General features: G+C 39.1%; 1 protein-coding gene across 3 annotated transcripts in view; it reads right to left on the bottom strand.

Moving 5' to 3' along the window:
• The window catches only part of HDAC9 (histone deacetylase 9), a 489787-nt gene that overhangs the window by 425051 nt on the left and 51157 nt on the right, over positions 1-13579 (bottom strand). The window lies entirely within an intron of this gene.

The following is a 13579-nucleotide window of genomic DNA, read 5'->3' as shown; positions in this document are numbered from 1 at the left end:
GCAGGACCTGTAGCCCCGTGGAGAGAGTAGCCCACGCTGGGGCAGGTTTGATGGCAGGACTTGTGACCCCGTGGGGGACCCACGCTGGAGCAGCCTGTTCTTGAAGGACTGCACCCCGTGGGAAGGACTCATGTTGGAGAAGTTTGTGGAAGACTGTCTCCCGTGGGAGGGACCTCACGCTGGAGCAGGGGAAGAGTGTGAGCAGTCCTCCCCCTGAGGAGGAAGGAGCAGCAGAGACAATGGGGTGATGAACTGACCACAACCCCCACTGCCCATCCTCCCGTGCTGCTCAGAGGGAGGAGGTAAAGGAATCGGGAGTAAAGTTAAGCCCAGGATGAAGGGAGGGGTGGGGGAAAGGCGTTTGTGGGATTTGGTTTTATTTCTCATTATCCTACTCTGATCTGTTTGATAATAGATTAAATTAATTTTCCCCAAGTAGAGTTTAGTTTGCCTGTTATGGTAATTGGTGAATGGTCTCTCTGGGTCCTTATCTCGACCCACAAGCCTTTCCTTATATTTTTTCTTGCCTGTCTAGGTGTGGAGGGGGAGTGATAGAGTAGCTTTGAGGGGACCTGGCATCCAGCCAGGGTCAACCCACCACAACTGGCAAACCCCGTGGATATGCTTACATGTGCCAGTCAAAAAACTGACATTGTCACCTGAACCATTCATTTGGCCAACACCATACTGCAAAATACCTCTAGATCTAACTAACTCCATGCATTTGAATTACCAAAAAAAAAAACCATACTAGAATATTTGAATCATTATTCAACTTAAATGTCTGGGACTGCACTCTCCTGGTTTCCTGTTGTCCAGCTCTGCTGGACCTTTAAAATTCTGAAAATACAGACAAGCTTCTGGATTCTTATGAAACACCACTTTGGGCTCACTGAGTTCACTTAAATTTTGACCCACTATGAAAAGGAACCATTCTTTGGATAAGAGCTTTATATAGTTACCTGTCTTAAATACATGATCTTCAATTCCTGTGTCACACATTATTGCAAAAAAAACCTACCCCAAAACCCAGCATACTTTACATTGCTTACATATATTTTAACAGAGTATATAATTTAAAAGAAATGCTTCAGGAAATTAATATTGCTTATTAAGGAAAGCATCTTTCTCACAGTCCTACATTCACATTGAAATAACCCAAGAATTTGTCAATCACAAACTATTCAGCAGATACCAGAAAGCTAATTTGACATGAAAAGAAGTATTAAGAGTTTGAATGACACATTTTTTGGTAAAATGTGAATATCTTCAATTTAAGTGCATATTTCTACATCACAAACCAGATTTAACTTTCCAGCTACAAGAAAATTAACTTTTTGTAAATTCATTTTCAGCCTACTGTTATAAAACCCTGATCAATATTGTTAACTCCTGCAAGTCTTGCATTTTTTGGTAAAGAAATCTTCTATCAATAAAAATAAGGTATGGTAATGAACCAAAATCCACAATTTTCAGCTTTGATTAGGAATATTAGTAACTTCTTTGAATTTTTTAAGTACTTTTATCTCTTCAAGCATTCAGGAGACATGTTGAATGCACGTATAAGTATTTGTGTTTCTTTTACCTTTAAATTGTTAGCTTTTCCAGTAGATTAGTATATAAGTATGCAGGAATTGAAATATATGGAAACTCAAGCCCTGTGAAGCCATTTTCAATAAACTTATTTTAATTTATTCAGGATAGAAATGCAAATAAATCTTTTGAACACATACTGAGCACAGAGCATTGCAATGAGACTTCAATATAATTATTATACATTAGTGTGGCAGCTTGGAAAAGAGACTTTCTAAGGATACAGCCATCAGATAAGCACTAACAGGGTTCAGAGTGCCTTTCAATCAGTGAGTAGCAGCAATAATTTTCAAACTAATATTTATCGGGTTTGCATGTCAAGGTTTTGGTAGTGGGGGGGGTACAGGTGTGGCATCTGTGAGAAGCTGCTAGAAGCTTCCCTTGTGTCCGATAGAGCCAATGGCAGCCACCTCCAAGACAGACCCGCTGCTGGCCAAGGCTGAGCCCATCAGCGACAGTGGTAGTGCCTCTGGGGTAACATATTTAAGAAGGGGGAAAAAAACTGCTGCGCAACAGCAGTTGAAGAGAGGAGTGAGAATATGTGAGAGCAGCAGCCCTGCAGACACCAAGGTCAGTGAAGAAGGAGGGGGAGGAGGTGCTCCAGGCACCGGAGCAGAGATTCCCCTGCAGCCCATGATGAAGACCCTGGTGAGGCAGGCTGTGCCCTGCACCCATGGAGGGTAACGGTGGAGCAGATCTCCACCTGCAGCCCGGGGAGGACCCCAGGACTCCACGCTGCAGCAGGTGGATGTGCCCAAAGGAGGCTGTGACCCTGTGGGAAGCCCACGCTGGAGCAGGCTCCTGGCAGGACCTGTAGCCCCGTGGAGAGAGTAGCCCACGCTGGGGCAGGTTTGATGGCAGGACTTGTGACCCCGTGGGGGACCCACGCTGGAGCAGCCTGTTCTTGAAGGACTGCACCCCGTGGGAAGGACTCATGTTGGAGAAGTTTGTGGAAGACTGTCTCCCGTGGGAGGGACCTCACGCTGGAGCAGGGGAAGAGTGTGAGCAGTCCTCCCCCTGAGGAGGAAGGAGCAGCAGAGACAACGGGGTGATGAACTGACCGCAACCCCCACTGCCCATCCTCCTGTGCTGCTCAGAGGGAGGAGGTAGAGAAATCGGGAGTAAAGTTAAGCCCAGGATGAAGGGAGGGGTGGGGGAAAGGTGTTTGTAGGATTTGGTTTTATTTCTCATTATCCTACTCTGATCTGTTTGATAATAGATTAAATTAATTTTCCCCAAATAGAGTTTAGTTTGCCTGTTATGGTAATTGGTGAGTGATCTCCCTGTCCTTATCTCGACCCACGAGCCCTTCATTATATTTTCTCTCCCCATCCACTTGAGGAGTGGGAGTGATAGATCAGCTTTGATGGGCACTTGGCATCCAGCCAGGGTCAACCCACCACATAATATCAGAAAATCCATAAAATAATACAACTCTTACATCGAAAATCCCAATATAAATAACATATGTTAGTAAAAAAAAAAAAAAAGAACATTTTTAATGTAAGAATGAGAGCTGCTAATATGTCTTATCGTTACTTGAGTCTGAGAAGACCTTGTGTGTGGTACAACTGTCTGATCGATCTCTCTCTCTTATGGACCTCCCTTTTGCCTCTTTCTCTTTCCTCCCAAAAATATTTTATGTAAATACAGGAATGAAGTCTATCAGAAGCATCAGGCATTTTACTTCTGTCTGGGAGGAAGTGTGACAACAAATACTTATTTATTCAAACATGTTAAGCTTTATATATGGATGGTGGAAGAGCACACACTTATAATCAGATATAGCACTAATAACTATTGCAGAGTACACACAGAATGAATATGTTCACATAGATCACCACAGTTAATGAGTTAGCTGGATATCCACCAAAATAAAACTACTGAAAATTTAACTACTCAGCATGTATAACAAAAGACTGGAAAAGGGATGACCCTTTGGCTCTTCCATTTCTGTTGTCATCATAATCCCTTGCTTCTCAGAGGTAACAAAGAAAAAATCTGCACTTATTTCTTTTGGCATTTCATTATTTAAATATTTAACACTATTAAAGAAGTATGGAGAAAATTATTTTTTATTGCTTAAAAATGTATATTTGAAGAAAACACAAATTACATTAAAAAATCATTCCAATGTTGAATAGTTTGGATACTAATTAATAGCTATATATCCACCCTAATTAATATTAAAATCGTTTCATTTACTGAGCCTCACGGACCTTTTTCTTCTTTTCCTTAATTTTAAATTCTTGTGTGATATGGAAATCCCTCAGCAAACTCCGCCATAAGATCAACACCCTTTCATGGGTGGGGGGAGGGATACAAGGGACATGTATCACTTTAAAGGTTGTAAGAAAAGCTAGCAAAAAGCAACCAGATAACAGTATGCTTCAAAAGATATACTGCACAGACGGGAATATATTACAAAATAGAATAAAAATCTCAGCTCTTTTCTAAGAACTAGCCTGTGAGTAACTCATTTCATCTGGCTTTTGGTCACTAACCATGAATAGATACAATGGGTCCTCTCCTTTACATATATTGACATACTTTAAATCAGAAAAGCATGCCAAAGAGAACACCATATCTGACTTTTACCATCTTCTAAAGCCAAAACGGCTTTAAGTCGTGTTTACTCTAGAATGCAGTATGATTGCGTGTGACATGACAGTGCTCTTTTGAAAAGCTTCATATGGCAGTTCATCATGAAAGGAATCTAAGGGAACATGTTAAAATTGTGTCACAGTATTCTGTTTGTACAAGAGGCCAGCCCAAATTTGATGAGAGAAAACAGGTCCGTATGGAACATAAATCCTGTCAGTCACATCTGACTAAAACTGTAGGAAAAGATTAAAGTTCAAATTTACTATTCCATCAATGGCAGATCTAATGAGAGATATACTTCCCCCCAGACATTCCCAATGACTTGTCTAATGGTGGTTGGGAGAGCAACACTTCCCCTCCCTCACTTGTTGTGGCTCATCCTGCCTCCTCATGGTCACTGAAATGCTCAGGGTTTTGGAAACTGTTTGCCAGAAGTGTTGCCTTCTGTCAAACAGAAACAAACCCAACATAGCTCACAAATCTAGCTTAAAATACAGCTATCTGAAAAATTAAATGTATCTAAGAAGGGAAAACTTCCAACAGGGGAAGATCCTCTTTTACCACATCCTCTTCTTTTGGACCTTCTTCTACCACTTCTAATACCAAAAGGAATAGTAACATGGGAAGCCTGCAATGCCTACACTTCTCAAGGCATGAGTGGCACAAACCACTCAAGTAACTGTAAAGCGTAGCTGACATTCAGGAAGAGGGTGGTATAAAGGTCTGGAAGTACTTTTCAAATTGAAAAATCAACTTTAGAGAGGTTATGAAAATGCTCTGTGTTCAGCTACAAGGGTAGAGGAAAAACAAGAGGATCCAGCTCTTCAGTTTCACAAATGTCATAGTTGCAGTCTACCTCGCAAAGATACATCTCCAAGGAAAATGCAAATCTCTTTAAAGGAACTCGAAAATCATGTACAATAAAAGCACATAGGGGAAGACTGTGCAATTCAAATTAGGTCCTTTTTAAGAAATTGAAAAGAAGGAGCCAAATCTCACATTGTCCCAATGAAACAAGCACCTCAGGCAGGACCCGATATTCCCAGTGCTCTGACAGGTCCATTAAGACAGTGAAAAACGCTTTTTCTTGGATCACTTCAGCTTGACTTCCTATTGCCAAAAGATAGAAAGACCTGGCAGGTTTTAATTGTACTTACAGACTGTTCTACAATTTATTGAGATTATGAATTACAAATAATCAGTTCAAGTGGTTTAGGATGATTTTGTAGTGGTTACAATGGATTTTTACTGGTTTCAGTCAGTGTGGATTTCCTGAGACATGAGGAAGAGCCAAACTTGGGTAAGCAAATGGTTTTGCTTATGGTAACAGTGAGTTTAAAACAACCAAAAAACCCCAAATAACCCAAACCTAAAAAACCCCACATATAATAGCATTTTTAGAAATTTCATCTTAAATGAAGAAGAAATTCAGAGGAAAAATCAAAATATATGAAAACAATCCAGATTTACTTTTGAAGAAGAGTGGTTAAACTAGTTCAACTCTATTATGGATACTCATTCAGGATTAAATTAGCTCCATGTAGTTTAGTTCACTTCCAAAATAAATTAATACGAACTAAATTAAGGAAACTAATTTTGAAAGCATTCGAACAAGGATTTAATGCAATTTAACTAGTTCACTTCAAGTCCAGTTAGTGCAGGTTAATTTTTTGAGTGTCCTTGTGTAAACAAACCCAAAGATCTTGGAAATACCATCATGCAGAAAGACTTGGATAGTTTTAAAAGCACACACTGTAATGGATGTAAGATCCTGTATAAAAAGTATTAGCCTTTATTATAGCTTTCTTTTCTCTCCTGCTTGCTTTAAAAGGGGACATTTGCATTTAAATTATTAAATTTGGATTATTTTTTTGTCTTTTATAAATCAATTTCTCTTCTGGTGGTGGTGGTAAAATGGGGACAAGGCTGTACTTTTAGACTAATATTAAAAGTAATCACAGAGGGAGATTTCCAGCTAAGTCTAGAAACAGTCATAATAACCAGGCATTTCTGCATATGTGAATAATTATTTATATAGAAAATAAATTCAGCATTTTCCAGAACATCTCACAGGTTTATTCTTAAAATCTAAAAAGTAATGCACTATGTGAAATCTATGGTCATTTTTCTATTTTCAATGTTTAACCTTTATCTATATGTAGGCAGAAACCAATCTTACATATTACAAACATGCACAAACTCAAGCAGGTTGTAAAATACTCTAAACCCAGTTACAGGAAACACCAAGACCACCTTGCTTACAATAATTCTCAGGCTATGCACAGCAAGAAGGAAAGGAGGAACAGAATTCTGATCTAAACATGGAGGTCTACGGACATGACCTGACTGCCGGCCCAGCTCTCTCGGCTTCAGATGCCTTTACTCTGTTGAAGCCATGTCTGAAAAACACTCACTTAAACACACTAAGAAAGGTTGGGCTCTGCTACAACGGAACAAGGAAGAATCCTGAATGGATAACTAAATACTTGGGTATATTGAGTATTTCTCAGTAAGCAAGTCTGTAATTTCTTAAATTCTTAATTTCCTAAACTTGGAATGAGAAATTCCTTCCTGTGATGCCTTTTAAGTGAAACATTCAGATACTTCATGTGGCATTTGAGGAGGAATTTACTTGAATTTTCAAAAGTTCAATCACTAAATTCAGAAATCAATTATCTGCTCTAAATCCGGTCAAAATCATCCCTTCTTACTTTTCCTTCCCTTAAAAGTAACCAGCTCCTGTGGCACAAATAATTTACTGCAGATATCTCTATCGGTACAGCATACTTCTTTGCTTGTAGCCATTCAAATCACTGAACAGCACAATAAATGTAAAGCTAATTCTATGACTAATCTTAATCTCCTCATCAGATAAATGGGAAAGGGAAATAAGTAGTAGATACGCAATCCATTATTTCTCTCCTCTACCAGATTCTTAATAAAGGAAATGCTGAAATCTCAACCAAAGACTTCAAGGGATCTCAGTTCCCCTTCCTTTCTTGCTCTCCTGTTTAGGAGTGGGTCATAATTATCCTACAGTAAATAGACTGGGAACCATTTTTAGGTCACTGACAAAATATTTAAGTGAGAAAGCCTGGAGTAATCAAATCATCACAGAGCTTTTCCTACAGCTGGGATGATCTAAATTCAGACACTGATCAGTTTAAGACTGCAAGTCATGTATACAGCTACTTAAAAATTCATCTGCACAGCTTTATCACTTCTGCTGTCAAAAACTAGTAAATTCTTATAATTTGATTTCAACCTAAAACATCTTAGAACCTGACTACAAGTGTTACTATTTTAAGATCCACTTGTAAATTGAACCTGCAATCATGTTCAGGCAAGGACAGATTTGAAAGTTCTTAAATCACTAGTTGTTTTAGCCAATAATCAAACAGACCAAACAAGTGCAATTCAAAAAAAGTAAATTAACGCATTTTCAAAGCACTTCTGAAAGTTATTTTCATACTGAAATACTTCCAAAAAAAGCTTGCAACCTAAAACTCTGCTTGGCATCAATTAGTATAAAAAACTACAGGCCATAAGAAGACTGATTAATCTACTTCCTGCAGTTCAAAAAAATCTCATGACTCATGAGCATGACAGGTGCAAAAGAATTAAAGTTGAGGAGAGAATGCCACACCACCAATTTCAGACAGCTTTGTAATGTAGATACATTTAAATATAAGCATTTAGGAATAAATAAATAAAATACATATCTTACCCACCCATCACTGAGCTAGTTCAGGTAGCTAGTGCTACCTTCAGAGACAGGCTGGAATTTTTGTGTGATTTCTCATAGGAGGTTTAAATTTATAAGATGATGACAATTTTCATGGTAGACATTGAAGTTGAGGAATTCTGGGAGATTAGATGAAACAGACAAAAATCCTTATTGAATGTAAAGAAAAATTTATGGAGAAAAAGGCATTTCATTTAGAAAATGTAATTATTCATTTAATTAAAGCAAATAGTGCTAAGGCTAAAAAAAAAGATAAAACATCAATAGAACATCAAGATCCTAACTAAATCCAGTCATCATAGAAAACATAAAACACTGATGGGAGAAGGATGCAGAGACATTTAATCACTGAATATGACTGCTTCATGCCAGCTGTATGTAATTTGTATTATCAGCCTATAAAGTAGGCACCTTAAGCAATCCTGATTTTCAAAAGCCTTTGCTTAAACCAAAACTCATTTCTGAATCTTCTACACAACAGTCTTCATCTGACGTCATTGCTTAAAAACACCATCACTGCTTTTCAGGTTTGTACCGCTTGGCTTTTGTTACAATTCCTAAAAGAGGCTACTTCCTCAAATACACTGCACCTCCTCCCCCCAGGTTTTCCTATAATCATAACACAAGTCTAGTTAGGGAAGTACTAGATTGAACAGCAATTTCTATGCACACAGCTGGAATGATCTGGAGTCTGTACAATTTCACACTATGCTCCCCCAGATGCAGAGCAGTAGACCTTGTAAATAGAGTTAGGATGATTCTGCAGGTTGAGATATTCACCTTCAAGCCTCTCAACCAATACAGAACTCCCTGTCCCTGGTGGTTCCAAATCAAATCAAGCAGACTTGAGCATCAGCTTCCCACTTCCTAGACTAGTCACTGAGACTCCTAAATACAGTCTGAACACAGGTCCTCAACAGCAGGCTGGTGAATTGTGGAAACTGCCAAGCCTCAGAAAAGTTTTGGGTTTTAATACCATCAGTTAAGCAGAAGTGCTGCAAGGAACCCTTCCTGAAATCATATGGGCTGCTGTTTTGATATACACTTGCCAGGTATCATTCTGACACACTTCCTATATTTTGTGTAACACTTTACCCCTGCAAATTTACTCCACACAAGCCCCACTGATGATTATGCCATTAATTTCATTTAAATCATTCTTCCCTTGCTTTCAGTGGGATTGTTCCCAGAGTAAGAGTCCTGTGGTACAAAGATGCACAGTCATAATCTAGTTCCTACTGAATACAGCTGTGAGCAGTTATTGTGCGTGCCTTTGACTTTAGTATTATGTAACCTTCCTTTGGCTTACCCACGTGGAGAAATATTAAAATAAATTAACATTTTACTGGTTCTCTAATTGGAAGTGTCTGTTCAAAACAAATATGTTTATCAAACAGTTTGACTGGGAAAATACATTACTGTAGCTGTAGTTACCCAAATTACATGCTGTCTAAAGCAAAAAGGGCAAAAGCCATCTGGCTCCATATAACTTACATTTTCTAGACAGCTTGCAGCTGGTTCTGATTAAGCAGCATCTCAGTACTCCCAGAGATCTATTTTTAACTCTGCAAATTTATTTTTAGGGCTCACACATCCAAGGCACATGGTGTTTACATTAATAAATGAACAACCGCCTACAGTTAAGAAAAGCTTTGTGCAATTCTTGTGGCACAGTCACTGTGCAACATAGATGGATGGTTAAATAAAACATCATGTGTACTAATTAAAGAGACCTTGCCCACCTCCTGGCTCTTTACAAGACTGCAGAAAGCATCTCTGAAGAGCTTGAACAGCAGGAAGAAGGTGCTACACAACAGGATGATTTAACATTGGTTAAAGTAACGTTGTGTGGCATGTCCTAGGAAAATAGTACACATCTTCTGGCCCAACCCCTCCCAAAAAAATCTTTTTTTTTTTCCTAGGGAATCTACAGATTGCTTAGATAGCTTATCCCTGTAAGTTATGCAGCCACATGTATACGGTAGTGGAAATACTGTCCTTGCCATCTAAGAACATTAAAGCTGAACAGAAAAACAATGTACAATTTAGAATGATTGAAATCTGCTACTAAAGCCCTGAAATTGTCAGAACTGTGGATGTTGTAAGTCCGGGAAGCATTAGCAGACCTAATTGCATATTTATTTTTTTATAGACAGACAGACACACACACAGAGTTTACACATGATTTTTGATAGCAAAATACCAGCTCATCCCTGTACCATCAAAACATTCCTTTCACAAGGATATCAAATACATGCACCAGAAATGTTAAAGGTGGAACATGTTTTGAGTTTGGTTTGTTCAGGTTTTTTTGGGCGGGTGGGGGAGTGGTGTTTTGGGTTTTTTAGTGTCTGTATTTTTTCATTCTGTGGTATAACTGAACTGCAACATCATATTTGGGGGGAAAAAAAAATGAGACCAGTTACCAGCTATAATGAAGTTGAACATAGTTAAACTAAACCTGCTACAATCCTATAATATTAATTCCATTTTGCATGGAATCACAACCTATTCTATTGCATAGACTACTGTGCACAGTACATGCACCTCCTCCACCTCTGCTCCCTTACTCTTGCAAACCAAAGCAGGCAGCTGCATCAGCCAGAGAGAGTGAGCTGGCAAAGGGAACTGCTAGCGGTCTTCAAGAGGGTATGCTGCTAGAGTTTGGTTCTGGATAAAGTTATACGGAAAGGACTATTAATCCTGAAAGTAAAAGGCTTTTACTACTTCCAGAAACACTTCCCAGAGGTAAGAAAATATAAAACATAACAAAAGTAATCCAGATACCCGTTTAACAAGCAACTAAAGGAATTTGCTCTTCCAGCCCACATTCACTGAGCTCAGTAATGTAACAGACTTTGAAACTAGTGGCAGCTAAATACCTTAGAATCCCATCAACAGAAATGTTTTAAGCACCATCAAGTACTGACTAGCTGTAAAGTGTTAGTCAACTTTGAAACAAATCTCCATTTCAGCAGCTAGGCATGCACAGCACCAGAGAAGCTGGTCCCAGTTCCCTCGTGACATTGAGGACCAGTGCCAAGCGGAAGGGAGGCTATTTCCCCAGGAAGTTCTTTTAAAAAATTTCTTTTCCTTACTCACACTTTAGACACACTTATTCTCATGCATTCTTATGTTTCTGCATATGCCTTCTCTCCATACCTTTTTTTTTATGTCCTTGTTCCTTAATCTTTTAAGACAAGTCCAGGTTTACCACTCCCTGCCTCCACAGCTTTTAAGGTCTCCACTATCACATTTTCCCTTTTCTATGTTGCTTTCAAGTCACTGTGTCACTGTCATTCTTCCTAAATCTCCTCTACATGCAGATGCTGGTTTTGTTTCTTTACTCAGCTGACTGGCTGGGGAGTTCCTTACTATTACTGAAAGAACCATACTATTCAATTCCCACATATAGACATATCTGCACCCCGAAGACAGCTACTGCAGTCATTTGTTAGTGTCTCCCTGATAGAGAAATGAATGGTGCCTCCGCAAGTCTATAGGTACTTCTAATCAACTAATCAAAATCAAAACATTATTTGTCATCTATCACAGAATCCTTGGATGGTAATGGATTAAAGGAGCACTAACAGGAGTAACTTTCCTGCATGCTTTGTGAGGGAGGACAACTAGACCCCTCAAGTGCGTCCCAGGACACGGTGTGGAAGGCATGTTCTAATATACCAGTTTGGAAAGGTAAAACATTGATGAAGTCACAGAAATAACACAGGGGAAAGGTGATGTAGTATTTCATTTAGCAGCACTATGTTTTGAGTTCCCCTCTCTTCTTCTACACTTTACAAAATAGCTGAACAGAAAAGACAAAACACTCGGTGACTATTTCAGGATTTTCCTGTCTTAGATTACACTTGTGAATTTGTCCACAATAATATTGTCTAGGGCAACTGCTGAACGTTTTGATACAGAAAAAGGATTTTCATCAGGATCTGAGACAGCTTTTGAGTAATATGACTCCTCTCTGCACCCACAGCAACTACCAAAAGCTGAGTTGGGGATATCTAAACGAGCTGTATTCACTTTAGGTCACTAAAGACATACTTCAAGGCTAGAGGAACAGCTGCAAGCACCTCAGGGGAAGCTGTGAAAGACATCTGATGTCTGTGTTCTTCATGCAGTTTAAAGTGTGTGTGTTGGGCACTGGCCTTTATTACAGGGTACTGCCTCAAAATAGTTCTGTCTCAAAATACAGAGTAGCTGTATTTTTTATACTGGTGTATGCTTTTTTTGCTTTTTGCCTTTTTTTTTTCTTTTTTTTTTTAAGCAGGGGTTCTGTTATGCTTCTTCCTATTAATGACCTTCTCTAGAAATACAGTGCTGGCATTACTACTGAGACTCAACTCCCTCTGTCCTTAACAAGGAGATCTGGTTAAATGCAGACAGCATATGGGCTGTTATGTTCTAGCAAGACAAAGGTTTGCTAATGCAATTCCCAAGTCAGAGCTGACTATTTTCTGAACTGGTTAACATATCTTTTTCCCCACTCTGATTAGCAAGTGATGCGAGTCACACAACACAGAGCATACACAGTAACTCACAGGTCTCCATACTTACAGAAAACATCTTGTTCCTCTACCACACCCCCGATTAGTAACCCTCCGTGAATTTCCCACTCATGTCAGATCATTCTCCATTACCCAATGTAGAAACAATCAAGAATGACACCAACGTTCAGTTCTGAAAAACCTGTAATCTCATTTCTGCACAGCATGGGTGCAGTCTTAAACAGCAGTACACAGAGGAAGCCCCATCTGAGCAGCTGTCATCAACATCAGTCATGCCACAGCAATGTCCTACAGTCAAGTATTGAGGGGCACAGAACCTGATTAATCCATAATCCAGACACTTGAGAGTGACTATGTCTGCAAATTGAGGGTTATTAAGCAATGAAGAGAGAAATAAACAATAAGTACTGACATAATTTTACTTTTATACAACAGAAATTTTCCTGTCACTTCCAGGTGGCACCTTAAGAATCTAAGACAAAACCGAAAATATTAAAAGATTTAAAAGTGTGATCTGTGAGAAAAGGTTAAAGAAATGGATTTTTACAATCTAGTAAAGAGAAGACTGGAAAAAAACACTAGCAAACACTATCCTAGGAGAAGAACATTGAACACGGGAGGGAGGAATACAGCATGGCAGTGGTCACTAGTCATCATGTCTTCAGATCAAACAGCCACTAACTACAATTGGTAACAAAGGGCACGTTGGGCAGGAATTCAGAAATACTAAAATAGCTCAGTGTTTTGTTTTGGCAGAAACTGCCTAAGTGTTAAACCAAAAACTTTAAACTCAAAATATCCCATGTTTAATGGCTGGGAATTTTGTCAAACGGTCTGAGGTTGCCTTCCTTTCTGCCAGAATTCCCAACCAGAGGCAGCACCTGTAGAAGACTCAACCCTGGAACAGACATTGAGGTTGACAACAGCGACACCACACATCACAGCCCCAAGAACTACAGTCCTCACCAAAATCAGGCATTACCTCAGGACCCCTGACAGCTGTTCAGCTTTGTTCTAAGAAAAAATTACTTTTCAAAAAAAAGCATTATCTAGGTATTATATGATTTCAAAATCTTCCCCTGCAGTGAGCAACAGTCCAGAATAAGATCTTTTG

Source organism: Strix aluco, chromosome 1, assembly GCF_031877795.1.
Source record: "Strix aluco isolate bStrAlu1 chromosome 1, bStrAlu1.hap1, whole genome shotgun sequence".
Classification (NCBI taxonomy): domain Eukaryota; kingdom Metazoa; phylum Chordata; class Aves; order Strigiformes; family Strigidae; genus Strix; species Strix aluco.
Note: the sequence above shows the minus strand (reverse complement) of the source record. Positions and strands in the feature narration are given on the sequence as shown.